We start from the raw sequence: 21,308 nt of genomic DNA, 5'->3' as shown, positions 1-21,308 counted from the left end.
GAAAAAATACATACTATTTTGACATGTTAAGGAAAGAAAATAACAAGGATAAAACCTTCTTCAACATCAAGACAATATCCATAGAAAACACCCAGTCTAAGCCAAGGTCATAGCTCCTATGAGGCCTTGGAAGAGATGAATGCAAAGAGATATCATGCAAGAAGAGAAATAGTAACCCTTGTGAGGGATAACACATAATTCAGCTTCTATGGTGAGAGATTTATCAACCATGGAAAACCAATGTCAAATAATGAAATAGGTTATGATCAAGGATATAGATCCTCAATGCAAACTATAATTTTCATGTATGATTGGATATCACATAATATATAGATACTTCTTAACCAAGGAAAAATGGATCCCAAAAAGATGGAAAAGAAGGAGATGACATTCTTTCCCCCCAAGCATAGGAACAAGGATGAAAGGAGACCTATTATATCACTTGCAACACTATATAAGACAATGAGCCCTCTAAAGATTAAGCTAACATTTTTGACATAATGCGGAACTCCATAATAGGTACATAAATGTTATTTAAAGAAAATAGGATTGAAATACAACTCATTGCCACATGATGCATAAATAACCTTACTATCGGTTAGTTGCCTAATCCTATAATGTAAAGCTTGACATTCATTAGTAGAGTGATCATGAAATCTATGATATAAATAAAAAGGAAGAATCTTCAAGAGTATACTACATTTTATTTTTATGTTTAGGTCTATTAATCATCTTAGAATGAAGGAGTTTAGACAAAAGAACCTCTTGGTCAAAATCCTTCATAGTGTCATCATGTTTTGAAGTGTTATTTGAGATGTTGTTAACATTGATTTTTTGTTGAGGATTAAATCCCAATCCACAAGAATTATTATGCCCCCCATTCTGTAAGGGCATTTGAATTCCCTATTTATGCTTACCACATGCTTAACCATTGAATCCTTGTTTAAGTAGGAAATGATAACCAAGACCATAATTAGAAGCCATATTAGAAGGATTCCATGGAACTTTAGTAGTCACAATGTCATCATTAGTAGGTTTGACAATTTCATTATGGATAGAAGCAGTGAAAAAAAAATTATGAAGGGATTTAGAAGTAAAAACTCATTGTTCAAACTCTCTTTATGGCTTCACAAAATCAAGATCAGAAACCTTATACTCTCTAATAAAGGTAGGAGCAAAATCCAAGGTTCCCCAATCATCACTAGGAAGAGCATTAGAAGAAGAAAGATTACTATTAGAAATAGGAGTAGTATGATTTTGAATATTCCAACAAGGATTTGGTGCATCATCTAGCATGAATTGTGTACATCATGTTATTATGTATAAACTTAACTTTACAGTGAAGGGTGGAAGGGATAGCATGCATCTCATGCAACCAAGATCTACCCAAAATAAGGTTATAATTGAGAGGTCCAAGCATAACATGAATAGGTGTATTCAGGATGGTTGGACCTACTTTGATAGGTAAGGTAATGATTCCCATAGTGTTCTTAGAAATGTTATCAAAGCCATGTATAGGAACATTGTCAGGTTGAATAGTTGAAAGATAGGCATTAATTACTTTGAGCATGTCCATGCTACAAACAATAATCCCAAATCCATTATCAATCAAGGTCCTACGAATGATACTTTTATTGATAGTAACAACCACCATAAGAGAATCATATTGATTTTGAACTTATTTAGAAGGTAAATCCTTTTGAGTAAAAACAATGTCAGGAACACTCGAGGTACTATACATACATTGTAAGAAGTTCTTGACTAGGAGGTGGAGTGGGAAGAGTTGATAGAGCTTTTTGTAAGGCTTCATAGTAGGTAGGTGAAGTTTGAAGAAACTCCCATAAATAAATCTTGGTAGGGGTATTTTGAAATTGGTTTATCAAGCCATAATTCTTGCTAAGAAGATGAGGTGGAGGAGGAAGAATGGGTTGAGAAGATGGTAATAAAGTAGAAACCACCAGATTAGGGTGAAGGTTTCTCCTTGTATGGTATGTGTGATATATGAATCTTGGTCACTAAAAGACTCTAAAGATTCCATAGGTTTACCTTTGATAGTAATTTGAGGACAACCTTTGATAATCAACAAGGGTTTTGGAAAAACCATGTTCATTGTCTCAACACAACAAAAAAATTCAAAAGAAGGAAGAAAAGAAGACATCCTAGGAGAAGATGAAGTAGAATCTTGATTCTTCATAAGATCATCATTAAGAGGGAGAGCATTAAGGGATGTCTTATCATTCTCCACTAATGCTCATCACTAGAAGGAATCTCAAATAAAGGTAAAACATCTATAACATCATCTTCTTTCACTAAAATGTTTACATAAGGAGAGTGTGTTTTAGAAAACAAGTTATCATCATGCATGAATATTCCATCCATTAACAAATCACCCTCTTTGTGAGGAGGGGATAAATCAATGTCTTTATCCATAGGATCATCCACAATGGTTTCATGAGAAAGAGAGTAATCAACATCCAAATCCAAAGGTTCATCTCAAATAGGAAGATTATCATCCCTATCAATAATAGACATTGTAGGAGTGCCATAAATCACTAAATATTAATCCCTAAATGGGGGAAGAAGGTAAGTTATATTCTAAGTAGGCTCATAGAAAGGAAATATAGTAGGAGAAGAATCAATCCTCAACTCATCTCCATAAATAGAAATATGATGGAGAGATAGATTAAGGTCATCTTCTCGCTCTAATATATCCTTACAAGGTAATTCAAAAGAGGACAAAGCAACATCACACACACTACCCAAAGTATTTCTAGGTGTAACACCATGCAATGGTAAGATAAGAGGAGAATGTTGTGTAATCCCAAAATTCATAAAAGAATGTTTGAAAAACATTTGAAACATCTTGTACAATATGATAACGAATAAAGAAATGCATAAAAATAGATCTAGATGCATTCAAATAAACCTTATAAGGATGAAAAGGAAATCAAACACCATAAACACAATAGGGAATCTAATTCCACAAAGCATAAAAAATGTAAATGTTTTTGTATTTTTGAAGAAATGTTGAAATTTGTTGTATCTTCTAAATATAAATGAAAACAATCTAATGCAAGAGTTAAATCTAACACCAAAAAAAAAAAAAAAAAGTTGTCGTAAATAGGTTCACCAAAATGTATAGTGAAGGTGAACACACAAGATAATATGAAGATAAATCTAACACCAAAAATACAATAGAGCATCTAATTCCACAAAAGAAAGGGGGTAAGTGTGTCAAGTTCACCAAAATGTATAGGGTAAAAATATGGATGATGAATAGGGTTTAGAATAAGGCACATGAAAGAGACCCTAAGCCCATATTTTACACATACTTCTTATGGTATGGGATGTAAAAATAGGAGTTTAATATTGAAATGAAGAAATAAAGGTAGTTACCTCCTTAAAATAATTGGCTAAAAACTTTGTCAAACGATCTCAAAAACTATCAATTTTTGTAATCCTTAACCAAAATTGTGAGATCTTCAAAACCCAGAAATATTTTTCTTTTCTAAGGGTAGGTTGACCTTGACCCAAATAGGGGGGCACAATTGTACCCCAAGAAACAATTGTGCCCCAAAAAGTTGACTTTCACTTGCACAGATCCAACAAAATTTATGTTTGTGGATCTCACAAGTTCAACAAAAAGGGTATCCAAATCTACACTTTAATTTATTGTTCCACACTTGTACATACAAGAAAAAGGGTTTTGTTTGTTGGATGGGGGGTTTTCCTTAGTCAAACCCCAGTTTGGAAGTAACCTTGAAATTGAATTGAAATTGCAATATGTATAAACAAAGTAAATGGAACAATTCACCTTGCTTATGTTTAAATCCTTGAATACACAAGTATGGATGCTCTAGATGAATGTAGAAATGAATGTAAGATGTCTCAAATCAATGGCATTAGATCTTCAACACCAATCTTGAATGGATCTTGAATTTGGAAGAGGCTTGAATAGAAATAGATGAATCTTCAACAAGAGGGCTCCATAGAGCTTGAATCCTTCAATGGCTACTAATGGATATGCTTGATGAGTTGAATGCATAAACATGGATACTTGCTTGAATTATTCAATGCTTGAATGCTTGATCATGAAAGAGTATAACTCTGTCTCATCTCCTTATGCCTTGTTAGAGAAAATGAGGGAAGAAAACTTCCTTATATAGAGATCTAAGGCACAAAATTCTAGAGAAGGTTGGCATGAGAGCATTAAATACCAATTAACCTTAACCACTAGAAATGGACCTAGATTAAATACAATTTTAGAGTTTACCATTTTGGAGACCATAAAAACCAACCCAAAAGTGGGAAAACAATTCTTTCTAAAACCTAAAATCTAAAAATTATAGAACCTTGAAATATGGACCTAGGGTCAGGGATGAGGTCGACCCTACCCTAGGTCAAGATCGAGGTTGACCTTGACCTTGAGGTTAGAAATCTCAGGATCTCAATCCAAAATGCTAGAAAAATGTAGAAAGAAAGTGAGAAATGGGGTAGAATCAGGGGAAAATCTAGATCTAAACCAAAGATCCATTCAAGGCACTTGGCATGACCCCAAATCACCTACTCAAAGGGCTAAACACTCTTAACATGGAAGTTATTCCATTTTAAGATGATACAATACCAAATCATCGCATTCTGAAGATGTTGAAAGAGGACAAAACCTAGTTAATAGAAGAGTCTTATGGAGTGGTGAGAATGAACCTCATCAAAGGATGAACTTGTTTCATACAAGGTACAAATGTGAAGAGAAGTGTTGTGATGTGATCATTGATGGTGGAAGTACTAATAATCTAGTGTCAAAGAATATGGTCATGAAGCTAAAGCTCAAGAGGCGAAAATATTTGCATTCATACCATATTGTATGGGTGTAGGATGATCACAAGGTCATTATCAATGAGTAGTGCCTAGTTAAGTTCAAGATTGGAAGCTACCAAGATGAGGTGCTTTATGATATCATACCTATGGACATATGTTATTGAGTAGGTCATGGAAATTTGTAAGCATGTTGTACATGATGGGCATGCAAATACCTACAATTTGACAAAGGATGAAGTGAAACATAAGTTGAAGCCATTGAAGGATACAGATGAAAAGTTATGTAGTGTTTCTAGAGTATGTTTTATTGATGAAAAGAAGATCCTAGAGGGTATGAGGCATGTAGATATGTATTTTGTTGTAATTTCAAAAGATGGTAAAGAAGAATTAGAAGAGGTGCCTAGAAAAGTTGTAGATTTGTTTGAAGTGTTTCAGGATATTGTATCTAATAATGTACTAGGTGGATTATCACTAGTAAGGAAAATCAATCACCAGATGGACTTGAATCTAGGAGCCAATTTTCTAAATAAGGAAACATATAGAATGAAAAGGGGTTGATCTAAGAGAGTTTGAGTCCATGTGTTGTACTAGTAGTATTAGCACCAAAGAAGAATGGAGAATTGAGGATGCGCATAAATTCAAAGGCTATCAACAAGAACACAATCAAGCATAGATTTCCATTGAAACTGATCGATAATATTATGATTATTGGAGTGTGTTGGTCATTTTTTCCTTCCTACAAAAATTACCATATTTGAATTCAGACATAGTAATGTTCACATATTTGAAAATTCAAATAAAATGGGGCACAAAAATACTTTACACTAAAACCTTGGGTTATCCCCCTTTTTCCCAAGCATTGGTGTGATTTAATATCTTTGTAGGCCACAAATTTTCGCACCATCAGATCTTGCTATATTTTTTATCATCACCTTGTCACCTTGTGGAGTTACAAAGGTTTTATGGAAGGTCACAAAGTAACAAGTGGATACATAGTAGGGTGGACCCTCTTCCTCAGTTCTGACGAAGTGCATCATACATCTTCCTAGTCATCGATCTTCTCGAGATAAATGGTCCTCGCTATGGCGTTATAGGAAGTTGTGAGTATTTTAATTCATGCAAAATAGTGAGCACTTGCCATCTGGATCTGGTGATGTCATTCCCTTGGTAAGCTACAAAAGTAAAAAATTTGTCAAATAGGTTGGCATATGGATGGGTTCTGATTGGTTCAAATCTTGGCATGGTCATTAAATTGTTGCATGTTTCTAAGATGTCAGATAGAGGCAGATCAATATCTCTCATTATGTTGTTATTGAAAATTGATTGATCTTTAGTTATAGTGACATATCAAGGTCTTGATGCATGTCCCTAGTGAGCTCCTTTTCTTCAGATCGTAGGAGGTGAAGGGCTAGGGTTACAATAATATGACCAAGTTCCTATGTTATGATCTTACAATCCAGTGTAAGATCATAAACTCAATTGCCAAAGCTATCAATGTTCTGATATTTAGCTATCATAACATTGAAATTGTGTATGGTCATAGGAAATGATCAAGAAGGGTTACGATCCTACGATATATGGTTGTCATAAGATCATAGGAGTAGCTAAGGAAGTCTTTCGAAGGCACAAAGTAAGGGATTTGTTATAGCATCATGGCGATCATAATATTGTAAAGAAAACTTCAAGAGGGGATCGATGTTAAGACAAGTTGATGATTGTAAGATTGTAGAACCTTAGGTTGACCATGATAAAGTTACTTCACTTAACTAAACTAGAAAAGAAATGGGTCTTCATCCAATAGAATTGCAGGAAGGTACGTGAAAGAATCTTGAAAATGATTAACTTGCTGACACATCTAACTTGGTGTGTTGGTAACAAAGATGAAATAGCTCTTTAATGGTGAATCATATTTTTTGATTATCTACAAATTGCTTTTAGCATCCCCATGCCTAGTAAGTGCAAAAGGAGCATGCATTCATTACCTGGTTATCCACCTACCCAATTGTGCATTGATTGGAATCATTTCTATCACTTTAGGGTTTACTATAGTTAGGGTTTCCATGATTTTCATTCGTTTGCAAGTGTACCAAATCAAATATATTGTTTGGATCATCTTGATTGTTCTCTGAGCACTTAATGGTAGTGGTTGTGGAGTAACTCCAATTAGATATATCTCAGTTATGCTTGAACTATAAAAGAAACGTTGTAATTCTTTCTTAGGGTCAACCCTTCTCTATTTCTCTAATATTTCTCTACAAATTCACTATAAATTCCTTTTGCCTCTACACCTAATGACATCCTCCTTTATCTACTTTAGCCATTGATGATTGTTAAAGATCCATTTACCTCTCTTCAATGTTTTGTGACTATCTACAATTTGCATGATTGTATCTCATTTTGACCTATGAATAATATATAAATGAATTCTCCTCTTCCTTGTATGATTCATTTTGGTTGTTTGATCTACATGTGATTGTTGGATTTCAACAAGTCTAAATTTGTATAGCTTTGATGTCATAATAGTTCAAAACTGCATATATGGGTAGAGATTGGTTTGAACACTCTATTTTTGTGCATCGCCTCCTTAGAATAGATTAGGTAGTTTTCTTTTATGCATTCCTTCTCCCTTTTCCTCTCCAAGTGTAGTTAGGTGTGCCCTGATAGTAAAGGAAGCCAGCCTTCTTTGAAGACTCAAGCTCATAGTTCAAGTCCCACAACTTGGAAGTTGTTTCCATGTTTAGCAAGGATTTCCTAAGGTAAAAACTTTGGACAAGGGTGCAAACTTTTGTGAAAATATTATTTGGCTTGCTCGGTGGGACAAATTCAAGAAGATTTCAAGTCTATTGGTGTCAAAAGAGAAGATTTTAAGGTTGATGCTAAGAAGATAATGTTGCTCTCAACATTCTATGCCTTCAAGAGGCTCATTTCCATAAAGCACTTGGTAACTCTACACCCTTCATATCTGGTTTCAGATCATACTTACTATGATTCATGCCCAAAGTTGAAGCAAGGGCATCTTCTAGAGGTAATTTCCAATATCAAAAGCTTTCATCTCCCAATCCTAGAAGAAGAAAGACTAGGGTATCTCTATCACCAGTTAGGAGTACAAAAGAAATCCATACACCTACAAGATCAATCTCCACTCCTCCTATTGTTAGATCTCAACCTAGAATATCATCTACTCATATCAAGAGACCACTTATTTACATGGCTAGAGCTCATGCCTTCACCACCATTAATGGTGGAAGTCCTCTTTTGTTAGCCCAAAGACATGACATACTAGCAGCTGCACTTAAAAGTATACCTAAATTTAATGGTGAAACTTCCATCTCTCCCTTAGAACACATTAAAGAGGTTGCAAATGTCTGCAAGATCCATGGTATTATAGAAGATGATGTGGTCATTAGACTCCTGGCTTCATCTTTAAAAGGGAAAGCCCTACAATAGTACAAGGGCCTATCACATGGTTCTATAATGGATTGGGATGGATTAGGAGCAGGACTATGTAAACATTTTGAGGACAAGAGTGACTATTTGTCACTTTTAGAACAACTAACCACCACAAAAAGATCCCCCCATGAATGTATGACTAATTTAAACTATAGATTTCAAAAGAAATGGGATAGAATACCTACTTCAGTAAACCCTACCCCTGGTATTGCCTTCTTGCATTACCTCAAAGCTTTTAACAGTGATATTGCCACCACAATTCAAACCATGGGAGGAGACACCTTACCTGATGCTTATGAAATAGCAACAAGGGTAGAAAACATATTGATACAAGGAGGAAATTTAGCTCGAAGGCCTCATATTCCTTTCTTCCTTGATATCCCAAATCACCAACTAGTAATGGCCCCTATTCTCACAGCTTCCACATCATAAACCCTTGCTCTAGTCCCTCAAGATTCTACATCTTCAAATGGAATGGATGAAATCAAAGAGATGATGTAGTCTATGATGTTGAACATAGATAAAATATTGCATGATTAGGAGAAGAAGCTAGAAGATAACTTCTTTGTATGCAAAAAGTGAGCAACAAGGTGGTAACTTTGGAGAGACAATAAGCTCAAGGTAATAAGGCTCCTCAACTACAATATCAAACTTTGAATAATGGTAGGCCTCAAAATCATAATTATGGGAACAATTATTTTGATCAAAGTAGGCAGAATAGTCATGCTTCTAGCTCAAATGCAAATCAAAGTAGGGCCATAGTCCCTCAAAACAATATGGCTCAAGACCAAGATTTTTGTCCCTCCTACAACTACTCCTATGCCTATTGCATGTACCAAAAGGTTGAATCCTTTTTCACTCTAACCACTCTAGGGCCTATAATAGGATAATCATATAATGAAAGCCAACCCAAGGATGCCTCACATGTACAAAGATAGGGTGATTGCTCCATGAATCATCAAGTGGAGGAATATTAAAATGTAAACTAGGATTCCATTACTCACAACACTAGGAGCAAGAGAAGAGTTGTTGAAGATGCTACCCCTCCTCCTCCTAATAAATCTTCAACATCAAATGCAGTACCTCATGTACAAGTGGAAAATATCAATCCAAGCTCCTCAACAACAAAGACCAAATAATTGCAGAGGAGATATGAATGGCCCCCAAGTTACTCCAGCTCAACCCTTACGCATGCAACTCCCAAGGCTTCCACCAAAACACCTAATGCTTCATTTAGTGTGGTAGAATAGATGAAGAAAAAAAATGTAAATATTTCCATGTGGGATGTTGTTGCTACTATACACATGCAAAAGAGACTGTTGCAACAAGAATTGGAGAGTATTGAACCAAAGGATGAACCACATAGCATGGAAAGTGCCACAAGCCTAGTACAACCATCAAGGGAGGTAGAAACAAGTAAAAAGGTTAGGCCTCCTCCATTTTATGTTTCTTTGATTATAGGGGATAAACTAGTCCACAACCGCATGATTGATTCAAGGGCTAGTAGTTCAGTGATGCCTAAGTGTATTGTTGATGCTTTAGAAATGAAATATGAGCCCATTGTTAGGGATGTATTACAGTTGGATGGTAGCATTGTCAATACTATAGGGATCCTTAGGAATGTTAAAATGGCCCTACATACATGACCTAGTTGTACTATAACTCAAGATATATCGGTTGTTGAGGCTAAGAAACACTTTTCCATATGTCTTTCAAGAGACTTTATTGCACAAATAGGTGGTTACATATCTTCTGATTGGTCATATATGTTTTTTAGAACAAGATATGGAACCAAGGATTCAATTAGAGTAGAACCTCTAGCCCTCTATCATATTGATCCCTACACCCCTAATCTCATCAATATAAATTGCACTATCTACAAATGGAAGAGAATGACATAGTAAATGAGCCCGCCACTTCTCTAGTAGAGATACCTAATTTTCTCTTAGATGAATGGGCTAATGCATATCAATTTGATCCCATATCAAAAACCCTTGAGACAGGCCTTAGTACATACTATATGTCAAAAAAGAATGCTCTTGTCCCTAACCTTTTGAAAACCAAAGAATATGAGTGATATATGAAGTATGTATTTTGATGGATCAAGAAATAAGAATGGATCAGGGGTGGGTGTAATGTTGATTTCTCCTGCACAAGTAAGGTACTACTTCTCCTTTAGACTCCAATTTAGTTGTACCAATAATGTGGCTGAGTATGAATCCTTAATTCAGGGTCTTTTACTTGCTCAAAAAAGAGGAATTCAAGCATTAAGTGTATATGGGGATAGCAAGTTGGTGGTCAATCAGGTGATAAATTAGAATAACACTAAGAATTGTTTGTTTAAGTCTTATAAACATAGAGTATGAGATTTTCTTGAAATTTTCAATGCATTTAATATTCAGAGCATCCCTAGAAAAGAAAATAGACATGATGATAGACTTGCAGTAATAGATGCACCTTATGATATCCCAAAGAACCTTGAAGCTGAAAAGAAGCAATAGATTAAAGTGTTAGTTAGGCCTATTATTCCTAACAACAACACCAATTGGCAAGTGTTTGAATCTAATGCACAAATTGTGAGTTTCTTGTAGAATGATGCAAAATTCTCAGATAGAAACTAGTCAAGATTGCATTGCTAGTATGGTGATCAGATCATCAATCTTAGTTATCATAAGTTGCCTAAGGGTCTCATTACTTTGGAGATTGTCTTCAACCCTAATGACCAAACAAGAAACAAAAGCATAAACCTAGACACTAAAAAAGATGATTACACACCAGCTATGGTTGCTAGTGGGAAGACTTTAAACATGGGAAAGGTATGCTCTAAAACTGAGCAAGAAAGTTTTATTCATCTATGTCAAGAATTTAATGATTTATTTTCCTAGACATTTGATGATTTAAAGGGGTTTGACCCTAGTTTGTTTCAGCATACCATAGATTTAATTAATAATGTCAAACCTATAAGACAAATGCAGAGGCCAGTGAATACTAAGATTGAACCATTAATGAGAAAAGAGCTATCCAAGCTTATGGAGGCTAATATAATTTTCCCTAGCAAGCACTCATCATGGATATCAAACCTCATCCCTATCAAGAATAAGAATGGAGAAATAAGACTATGTGTAGACTTTAGGGACCTTAATCAGACTTCTCTTAAATATCATCATCCCCTTCCTTCCATGGAGTAGATACTATCCAAGGTCAATGGTTCAAAGAGGTTCTCTTTCCTAGATGGATTCCCTGGTTACAATTAGGTGTTAGCCAAGGAGTCTAACAAATACAAGACTGCATTCACCACTAAATGTGGCACCTACTCTTATAGTAAAATACCCTTTGGGATAACAAATGCAGGTGCCACATTCCAAAAGGCAATGGAGATGGCCTTCAAGAATATGATTGAAAAATTTGTGTTGGTTTACCTTGATGATATCATAGTGTACTCAAAGGATATAGAAGATCACTTTGGCCATCTCAGACATGTATTCCTAAGATGTAGAGAGTTTGGAGTATCCCTTAACCCAAGAAAGTGTGTCTTTGCCACCAATCAGGGGAAATTATTAGGACACATTGTATCTAAGGATGGTCTGACCTTTGATCCAGAGAGAACTAAAGCCATACTTGCTCTCCCCCTTCCAAGTCATAAGAAAGGTCTTCAAATTTTTCTAGGTAGAATAAATTTTGTAAGGAGATTTATCCCTAATTTAGCTACCATGTTGAAACCTCTTACAACTATGCTTAAGAAGAATATGATCTTTTCATGGACCAAGGAAGGGAAAGCAAGTTTTGAAGAGATCAAAGCAGCCATAGCCTCAGCTCCTACTCTCATCAATCCAAATTTTGATAGTCTTGCTTCTGATAAAATATGAGTATTTCATAAATATAGTTAGGATAGATTCCTTCTTGTGGTTTCCTATTTTCCAAGAAGTGCACAAGTACATGTGTTTTTGCAAAGGTTGCAAAGTATTTTGTTTCCTAGTTTTAGTTGCAAAGAGGTAGTTTTGAGGTTCTTGGGCATGTTTTCTATGATTTCAAGGTTTTCCTAAGTTGATCTTCATGGTTTCTATGACTCTATTTCCCTATGGATGTGCAGGATACTAGCCTTATGCATAGCTGGCTTGCATTCCCTCTAAGTCACCATATTTTTTGGTCATTTTTGCCTTCTCGCCAAAATTGCAATATTTGAATTTAAACATAGCAACGTTCACATATTTGAAAATTCAAATAAAATGAGGCACAAAAATAATTAAAACCTTGGGTTATCCCCCTTTTTCCTAAGTGTTGGCACAATTTAATATCTTTATAGGCTACAACTTTCCCCACCGTCAGATCTTCCTAGATCTATGGCCATCACCTTGTCACCTTGTGGAGTTACAAAAGTTTTATGGAAGGCAACAAAGCAACAAGCGGACATGTAGTAGGGTGGACCCTCTTCCTTGGTTCTAACAGAGTGCATCCTACATCTTCCTAGCCATCAATCTTCCTAGGATAAATAGTTCTTGCTATGTCGTTATAGGAAGTTGTGAGTATTTTATGTCATGCGACATAGCAAGCACTTTCCAAGTGGGTCTGGTGATGTCATTCCCTTGGTGGGTTGTAAAAGTAAAAAATTTGTCAAACACCCTAGCATATGGATGGGTTCTAATTGGTTCAAATCCTTGCATGGTTAGTAAATTATTGCATGTTTCTAAGTTGTCAGATGGAAGCATATCGATGTCTCTCATTATGTTGCCATTGAAAATTGATTAATCTTTAGTTATAGTGACACAACAAGGTCTTGATTTGCATCCCCAATGGGCCCCTTTTCTTCAAATTGTAGGAGGTAAAAGGCCAGGGTTACAATAATATGACTAGGTTCCTATGTTACGATCTTACGATCCAACATAAGATCATAAAGTCAATTGCCAAAGTCATTGATGTTACAATATTCAGCTATCATAACTACGTATGGTCGTAGAAAATGATCAAGAAGTGTAATGATCCTATGATATATGGTTGTCATAAGATTGTAAGAGTAGCTAAGGAAGTCTTCTAAAGGCAAGAAGTAAGGGATTCATCGTAGCATCATGGCAATCATAAGATCATAAAGAAAACTTCAAGAGAGGCCTGATGTTAAGACAAGTTGATGATCATAAGATTGTAGAACCTTAGGTTGACCATGATAAAGTTTCTTCACTTGTCTGAGCTGGAAAAGAAAGGGGTCTTTGTCCAATAGAATTGCAGGAAGGTACATGAACCAACATTGAAAATGATTGACTTGCTCACATATCCGACATGGTGTGTTGGTAGCGAAGATGAAACAACTCTTTAATGAAAAATTAGATTTTTTGATTGTTTACAAATTGTTTTCAGCATCCCCATGCCTAGTAAATGCAAAAGGAGCATGCATTCATCACCTGGTTATCCACCTACCCAACTATGCATTTATTGGCATCATTTCTATCACTTTAGGGTTTACTCCAGTCAGGGTTTCCATGATTTTCATGCCTCAACAAGTGTACCAAATCAAATCTATTGTTTGGATCATCTTGATTGTTCTCTAAGCACTTAATGGTAGTGATTCTAGAGTGACTCTAGTTAGAAATATCTCAGTTATGCTTGAAGTATAAAAGCAAGGTTGTAATTCTTTCTTAGGTTCGACCCTTCTCTATTTCTTTGGTATTGCTCTACAAATTCATTGTGAATTCCCTTTGTCTCTAGACCTAATGATATCCTATTTTATCTCCTTCAACCATTGATGATTATGTAAGATCTATTTACCTCTCTTCAATGTTTTGTGACTATCTACAATTTGCATGATTGTATCTCTTTTTGACCTAAGAATAATATATAAGTGAGTTCTCTTCTTCCTTGTATGATTCATTTTGGTTGTTTGATCTACATGTGATTGTTGGATTTTAACAAGTCATAATTTGTATACATTTGATGTCATAATAGTTCAAAAGTATGTATGGGCAAAGATTAGTTTGAACACTCTATTTTGGTGCATCACCTCCTTAGAATAGATTAGGTATTTTGCTTTTATGTATTCCTTCTCTCTTTTACTCTCCAAGTGTAGTTAGGTGCACCCTGATAGTAAAGGAAGCCAACCTTCTCTAGAGACAACCTCATAGTTCAAGTCTCATAGCTTGGTTTTTGTTTCCATGTTTCACAAGGTTGTCCTTAGGTAAAAATTTTGGACAAGGGTGCAAACTTTTGTGACAATAGAGTGAAATTGTGTACTTCACAAAGAAAGATGTGAAGAGTACATACCATTGTATTAGGATCAAAATAGGAGATGAATGTAAGACTACCTTCAAGACAAGGGAAGGATTGTACAAGGGGTTAATCATGCCTTTGGGGATAACCAATGCACCAAACACTTTTATGCAGCTCATGAATGAGGGACTGAAATAATTTTTGGGTAAGTTTGTCATTGTTTACTTGAATGATATTTTGATCTTTTGTAAGACATTAGAGGAGAATATGATGCATATTTGTAAGGTGTTTGAGAAGTTGAGGGAATAAAAGTTCCTAATAAATTTGAAGAAGTGTATTTTTGTGAAGAAAGAGTTGGTGTACCTAGGATTCGTAGTATTAGTAGAAGGTCTAAAAATGGACTAGGAGAAAGTGAAGATTGTCCTCGATTGTCCCACTCTAAGGAATTTTATAGAGGTCAGATCTTTTGATGGACTAGCTAGTTTTTATGGAAAATTCATCAAAGGTTTTAGCAGTATTTGTAGACCCTTGACTGAAACAAAGAGAGGGTATAGGAAAGAACTTAAGTGGACTGTAAATGCAAATAAGGGTTTCAATTTGTTAAAATAGAATTTTATAGAATAACCTATTTCAGCACTTCCATATTTTATTAAGGTGTTTCAAGTAGACTGTGATGCTAGTGGTATTGCAATAGAAGTTATTTTGAGCTAAGAAGGTAGACTTGTTTCTTATTTCACTGAGAAGTTGAATGATGAAAAAATAAAGTTTTGTGTTTATAATCAAGAATTTTACATTATAGCTTAGGCACTGAAGAAGTGGACACATTATCTTCTTCCTAAGGAGTTTTGTTTTGTATACTAATCATCAAGATTTACAATATTTGAATAGTCAAGAAAAATTGAACCAAAGACATTTGAATTGGGTTGAGTTTTTACAAAGTTATACATTTTTTTTGAAACATGGTAGTAGGAAGTCTAACATAGTTGTAGATGATCTTAGTAGAAAAATGAACTATTGATACAGATGCATATTGAGATAGTTGGGTTTAAGGAACTCAAGAATTTGTATCCAGAGGATGTTGATTTTGCTAAAGCTTGGAAGCTTGTACATAACTTGTTACACTTGATAGGACGAAGTGGTTGGATTTCGTAATCTACAAAAGAGAATCTCATCAAGGGGAAGCACAATAGAGGATTAGCTGGATATTTTATTAGGAATAAAACCGTTACTTTGGTTGTTGAGAATTTTTTACTGGCCACAATTGTTGCAAGATGTTAATAAGTTTGTAAAGAGTTGCAGAGTATGTTAGATGTTAAAAGGAGTGAAGCAGAATGTGAGTTGTATCATTCATTTCTTGTAATAGAGAAGCTGTCGGTGGCGAAGGATTCAATGAGGGCATGATTTGATCTTTATAGTGGATGACAAGTTTTCAAAGATTACACATATCATTCCCTCCAAGAAGACTAGTGATGTTGTCAATGTGATAGAGTTGTTTTTTAGAGAAGTGGTAAGACTATGTGGTCTACCAAAGAGTGTAGTTTATGATTGAGATACCAAGTTTTTTGGGTATTTATGGTGTAGATTGTGGAAGAAGTTGAAGACAGTTTTGAAGTTTCACTCTTCACATCATCCACATGCTGATGGACAAACAAAAGCTATGAATCATAGTTTGGGGAATTTTTTAAGATGCTTGGTTGGAGATAAGCCAAAAGGATGAGATCTAATTTTGTCATAGGAAGAATTTGCATACAATAATCTAGTCAATAGGAGTACTCTTAAATCACCATTCTAGATTGTATATGGGAGAAATTCTAGAAATGCTTTTGAATTGAGGGAGTTGGATAAATGAGAGATAAGTAGTACTAAAGAAAAATACTTTGTTGAACATTTAAAGAACATCTGGTTAGTGGAAAGGGAGACCAATGGAGGATTCATCATGGCTACAAAAGATGAGATTGACCATCTTGGTTTTCCTTTAATTACCTTAGACATGATAGGGTCACTTCTCAAATTACCCCACGTGTCTGATGTAGGAGCATCCTAGGCATAAGGGAAATCTTGCATCACCCAAAAATGTTTCTATTTCTAGTTGTTTTTTTTCCATAAGGGTTATTCCTATTCGGAGTTTCTATTTGTGGAAGCTTGCTAATTTTAGTAAGTTGGTCTTATATGCTTAGGTTGTTCTAATCTCAAATGTGGAGGTTCATCTTAGACATATTATCTTTCCAAATGAGTTTCATTGCCATATCATATGTGTTAGTGTAGTTAATATAGATTTTTGGCATGAATTTTGGCGATCCAAACTTCAAGCTAAATGATGAAGGCCTAAATGGCTCTGAAATGAGGTCAAACCTTGTCTAATAGATGTTTGCACAATCAACCATTGTAGAACTTTAGCTGAAGATTTTGGAATGGGGTATAATAGTGCATCAGGTTAACAATTTGTCAGTTATGGTCTCCAGAAGTGGGTCATCCAAAAATAGATTTTGTAAATTGTCTTTAATTGATTCTATGTAATAAAATAATTTATAATATGAGGTTGGTTAGCCTCAATAGGTATGGATTAGTCTCTAGAACCTTCCTAACCCGTGAAAAATGTTGATATAAGGAAGGCCCGTAGGTTTTTAGGGTAGTTATGGGTGATAGTCGCAACTTTGTCTTGTGAACTATTGTAAGGAAGGCACCCATGTGGGTTTGCATAATATAATTCTGAATTCTATAATTCCACACTTGTGGAGATAATAAGAAGCCCATTTTTTTTTGATGTAGGAGCATCCTGGGTGTAAGAGCAATCTTGCATCACCCCAAAACTATTTGTATTTCAATCTTTTCTATTTTAATAAGGACTAGTAGACAGGGTGGTTACTATTTATGGGAACTTGCTATTTTTAGTAAGTTTGTCATATGAGCTCAGAATGTTCTCATTTTCTACAAGAAGGTTCATTTTAGAGTTTTAAGCCTACCATAAAAATCTCATTGCTCAAGCATAAGTATCAGAGAAGTTATTGTAGATTTTTAGTGGAAAAATTTGCTGAAAAATCTTCAAGCTCACTGTTGGAGGCCTTAGAGTGCCTAAATGAGATCCAAAAACTCGAAGGAAGGGTGCTAGTGCCATTTCAAGATTGTAGATCAAGAGCTGGCATCTAAAAACTAGTTATAATAACCAATCAGAGTAGCGGTTCATGAGTTATGGCCTTCAAAAGTTGGGCTACTGAAATTTCAAAAATAAATTGTCAACGATGTATTTGGCCAACTCTATGTGTATTGTTAGGGTCTGTTGGCCCTAGATATTAAGTTTGAGCATCTAGAATCTTTCCAAGTGGCATAAAAACTACCTATTTAAGAAAGGCCCAAACATTGTCTAAGACAACTCTGGGTGATAGTTGGCAGCTTGTCTTATAGATTGTTGTAATGAAGGTGCCCATGTGGGTTAGCATATTGTACTTATGAAGTCTATAATTTTGCATTTGTGGTGCAAATAAGAAGTCCATATTTTTTTCTTGCATTTTTTATTATTTCTATGTTTTTGTTATGAGTTTATGGTATTAAGGGGAGCTCCCTGCATCAAGTGGTATCAGAGCTAGAGTTCTTGAGTGTGTGGATAGATCATCAACTATGAGGCAATTCACACTAGGACTGTGGTTTGGGCTGAGCATGTAGATAGATCACTGATTGTGAGGTAGTTTGCATTAGGATTTCAGAGGAAGCACAAAAATGCCTCTACAAAGAGAGTGTGGTGGAAGAGTTGTAGGTGTTACACTTGATGGTTTTCGAGCCCTCCAAAGACAAATGTAAGCATTGGAAGAACAAATGCATAGAAGAATGAATCTTCCCATAAGAGATCAAAGCAAGGATGAGGATGAAGTAGAAGAAAATTTTGAAGTAGAGGTAGTTCTAAATCTAGAGGAAGAGAGGCTTTTTAGTTCCATTTCCAAGATTGGAAAAAGGCCTAAGTTTTAGGTTCCCACATTTTTAGAAAATCTTAACCTAGAGGAGTTGATTGATTGGATCAATGAACTAGAGGAGAAATTTGAGTATGAAGATATTGATGATCCTAATAGGGTCAAGTTTGTGAAGGCAAAACTAAAGGGACATGCAAAGATCTAGTGGCAGGAGGATCAGTTGGAGCAAAATAGAAAGGGAAAGGACAAAGTCACCAGATGAGATCAGATGAAAGATAAACTAAAGTGACAATTCATTCATGTGGATTATGAGCTTGATCTATTAAAGAAAATGCAATGATTGAAGCAAGTAGTAAAATCTACTCAAGAGTATACCAAAGAGTTCTACCAAGTTCTTATTAGAACTAGCCGTGCAGAAGCTGATAAGGAGAAAGTTGTCTGTTATGTTAATGGGTTAAGGCCAAGCATTCAAGATGAGCTAACTCTAGTTTGAATGAGTAGTATTAAGGAGGCATACCAGATTGCCCTAAGATTTGAGGAGAAACTAAGCAAGAAGTTTGACAATAAGAATAGTGGAAGAGGTCGTGGTGGAAGATCTAGTGGACAATATTTTAGTGGTCATAATGATGATCAAAACACAAGGATGAAGTTGGAAGTAGTAGTCAGAACCAAAGGGGAAACAATTTCAATCATTTCCATGATCAAAATAATAGAGATCAGAGAGGAAGAGGTAGAGGACAAGGATCTAGAAGAGGAGGCTTTCGTGGAAAATGTTTTCGCTACAAAGAAGAAGGGCATAGAGCATTTGAATGTACCCAACACCAAGGAAGGATAGATCAAAGAACATAAGGTGAGGAGAGAGTTGCACATGTTGATGAAGATGCTAGATCCTCACATTCTGAAGATGCTAAAAGAGAAGTTCTAGTTAACCAAAGAGTCTTTTTCAGTGGTGAGAATGAACCTGAACAAAGGAGGAGCTTGTTTTGCATAAGGTGCAAATGTGAAGATAAGAGTTGTGATGCAATCATTGATGGTGGTAGTACTAAAAGTCTAGTGTCTAAAATGATGGTCACCAAGTTGAAGCTAAAAAGGCAGAAATGCCCATGGCCATACCATATTGCTTGGGTGCAAGATGACCATAAGGTCATGGTCAATTAGTAGTGCTCAATGAAGTTCAAGATTGGAAGCTACTAAGATGAGGTACTATGTGATATCATACCTATGGACATATGTCATATGTTGTTGGGTAGGTCGTGGCAGTTTGATAGGCATGTTGTACATGATGGGCGAGCAAATACCTACACTCTAACTAAGGATGAAGTGAAATATAAGTTGAAGCCATTGAAGGATAAAGAAGAAAATGTATGTAGTGCTACTAGAATATGCTTTGTTGATGGAAAAAACTTTCTTAAAGGTATGAAGCATAAGCATATGTGTTTTGCTATAATTCCTAAAGATAGTAAAGAAGAAGTAGAGGAGGTACCTGTAGAAGTTGCAGATATGTTGAGAGAATTTTTTGATATAGTATCAAATAATGTATCTAAAGGATTGCCCCCAGTAAGGAAGATTAGTCACCAGATAGATTTGGTTCTAGGAGCCACTTTTTCAAACATGGCAGTGCACAGAATGACACCAACAGAAAGTGAAGAGTTCAATAGGAAAGTTCATGAGTTGTTGCAGAAGGGGTTGATTCGAGAATTTGAGTCCATGTGTTGTACCAACAATATTAGCACCAAAGAAGAATGGAGAATGGAGGATGTGCATAGACTCTCACGCTATCAACAAGATCACAATAAAGTATAGATTTCCATTGCCAAGAATGGGTGATATTATGGACTGTTTGAGTGGAGCTAAGTATTTGACAAAGATAGATCTGAAGAGTGGGTACCATTAGATTCATATTAGAGAAGGTGATGAGTGGAAGATTGCTTTCAAGACAAGGGAAGGACTATATGAGTGGTTACTCATGCCTTTTGGGCTAACCAATGCACCAAGCACTTTCATGAGGCTCATGAATGAGGTACTCAAGGAGTTTCTAGGGAAGTTTGTCATTGTTTACCTAGATGATATATTGATCTTTAGTAAGAAATTAGAGGGGCATTTGATTCATATTTACAAGGTGTTTGATAAGTTGAGGGAAGAAAAGTTGTTGACAAACCTAAAGAAGTGCAGTTTTGTAAAGAAAGAGTTGGTGTACTTAGGATTTGTAGTCTTAGGAGAAGGTCTGAAAATGGACCCAGAGAAAGTGAAGGCTATCCTTGAATGCCCTACTCCAAGGAGTGTGATAGAGGTAAGATATTTTCATGGACTGGCTACATTTTACAGAAAGTTCATAAGAATTTTTAGCAGTATTTGTGGACCCTTGACTGAAACAATGAGAGGGGATAGGAAAGAGTATTAATCTATTAAAATAGAAAGTTACTGAGCAACCTATTTTAGTACTTCCTAATTTTAACAAGGTGCTTCAAGTAGACTGTGATGGTAGTGGTACTGCAATAGGAGCTATTTTGAGCTAGGAAGGTAGATCAGTTGCTTATTACAATGAAAAGTTGAATGAGGCAAAAAGAAAATATTCTATTTATGGTCAAGAATTTTATGCTATAGTTCAAGCATTGAAGAAGTGGAGACACTATCTTCTCCCTAAGGAGTTTTTTTTGTATATTAATCATCAAGCTTTGCAATATTTTAATAGTCAAGGAAAATTGAACCAAAGGCATTTAAAGTGTGTTGAGTTTTTGTAGAGTTATACATTTGTTTTGAAACACAAGAGTGAGAAGTCTAACAAAGTTGTAGATGCTCTTTGTAGAAGATAATTTTTTCTAACAGAAATACAGATAGAGGTGGTTGGGTTCAAGGAACTCAAGACATTGTATCCAGATGATCCTAATTTTGGTGAAGCATTGAAGGCTTGTACAGAACCTGTTACACTTGATAGGGCAAAAT

Source organism: Cupressus sempervirens, chromosome 3 (genome assembly GCF_028749045.1).
Source record: "Cupressus sempervirens isolate cs-2001-9-10 chromosome 3, ASM2874904v1, whole genome shotgun sequence".
NCBI classification, from domain to species: domain Eukaryota; kingdom Viridiplantae; phylum Streptophyta; class Pinopsida; order Cupressales; family Cupressaceae; genus Cupressus; species Cupressus sempervirens.
Note: the sequence above shows the minus strand (reverse complement) of the source record.